Here is a 1,987-nt window from a genome sequence, read left to right on the forward strand (position 1 = left end):
TCTGTATTTCCTGAATTTGAATGTTGGCCTGCCTTACTAGGTTGGGGAAGTTCTCCTGGATGATATCCTGAAGAGTGTTTTCCAACTTGTTTCCATTTTCCCCCTCACTTTCAGACACCTCAATCAGATGTAGATTTGGTTTTTTCACATAATCCCATACTTCTTGAAGGGTTTGTTCATTTCTTTTTTCTCTTTCTTCTTTAGCCTTCTCTTCTCACTTCATTTCATTCATTTGATCCTCATTCGCTGATACTTTTTCTTCCAGTTGATTGAGTTGGTTACTGAAGCTTGTGCATTTGTCACGTACTTCTTGTGTCATGATTTTTATCTCTGTCAGTTTGTTTATGTCCTTCTCTGCATTGATTATGCATTCTTCCATTCTTCCATTCTTTTTTCAAGATTTTTAGTTTCTTTGCGCTGAGTACGTAATTCCTCCTTTAGCTCCCAGAAGTTTGATGGACTGAAACAGTCTTCTCTCAACTCGTCAAATTCATTCTCCGTCCAACTTTGACCCGTTGCTGGCGATGAGCTGCGTTCCTTTGGAGGGGGAGATGTGGTCTTATTTTTTGAATTTCCAGCTTTTCTGCCCTGCTTTTTCCCCATCTTTGTGGTTTTATCTGCCTTTGGTCTTTGATGATGGTGATGTACTGATGGGGTTTTGGTGTGGGCGTCCTTTCTATTTGTTAGTTTTCCTTCTAACAGTCAGGACCCTCAGCTGTAGGTCTGTTGGAGATAGCTTGAGGTCCACTCCAGACCCTGTTTGCCTGGGTATCAGCAGCAGAGGCTGCAGAAGATAGAATATTGCTGAACAACGAGTGTTCCTGTCTGATTCTTGCTCTGGAAGCTTCATCTCAGGGGTGTACCCTGCCATGTGAGGTGTGGGATATCAGTCTGCACCTAGTTGGGGATGTGTCCCAGTTAGGCTACTCAGGGTTCAGGGACCCACTTGAGCAGGCAGTCTGTCCGTTCTCAGATCTCAACCTCTGTGTTGGGAGATCCACTGCTCTCTTCAAAGCTGTCAGACAGGGTCATTTGCATCTGCAGAGGTTTCTGCTGTTTTTTGTTTAGCTATGCCCTGTCCGCAGAGGTGGAGTCTACAGAGACAGGCAGGCCTCCTTGAGCTGCTGTGGGCTCCACCCTGTTCGAGCTTCCCAGCTGCTTTGTTTACCTACTTAAGCCTCAGCAATGGCGGGTGCCCCTCCCCCAGCCTCGCTGCTGCCTTGTAGTTAGATCTCAGAGTGCTCTGCTAGCGATGAGGGAGGCTCCATGGGCATGGGACCCTCACTGCCAGGTGTGGGATATAATCTCCTGGTGTGCCATTTGCTAAGACCCTTGGTAAAGTGCAGTACTAAGGTGGGAGTGACCCAATTTTCCAGGTGTTGTGTGTCTTAGTTCCGCTGGCTGGGAAAAGGGATTACCTTCCCCTTTGTGCTTCCCAGGTGAGGCAATGCCTCACCCTGCTTCAGCTCTCACTGGTGGGACTGCATCAGCTGACCAGCACCGATTGTCTGGCACTCCCCAGTGAGATGAACCTGGTACCTCAATTGAAAATGCAGAAATCACTCATCTTCTGTGTCACTAGCACTGGGAGCTGGAGGCTGGAGCTGTTCCTATTCAGCCCTCTTGCTCTGGGTCTTCCTGGGTACTCTTAAGCAATCCCTGTGGTGAGTACAAAGGAGAGCTCGGAAGCATCAGGGTAACAATGGCACAAGTGTGGGTTCTGGTTTGTTCCCCCTTGGAACCTTTTCACACTAATGATGAGGAGGAAGGAAAGTATAACCAAGTAACAGAAGAGGTGACAGAGCAGGTTTGTTTGCCAGATAAAGCTAAAGTGGCAAAGGAGGAAGAGGTTCATTCCTACCCTTCCGAACTCCCTCACTGTTTTGAAGAAGAAGAGTGGCCTGACCCTCCGGATCTTTCTTTTCCTGAGAACACTGGGCAAAAAGTAGTTGCCCCAGTGACTGTCTGAGTAGCACCTCGAGTGACT

The sequence above is a fragment of the Mandrillus leucophaeus genome, unplaced genomic scaffold (assembly GCF_000951045.1).
Source record: "Mandrillus leucophaeus isolate KB7577 unplaced genomic scaffold, Mleu.le_1.0 Scaffold983, whole genome shotgun sequence".
Lineage (NCBI taxonomy): Eukaryota > Metazoa > Chordata > Mammalia > Primates > Cercopithecidae > Mandrillus > Mandrillus leucophaeus.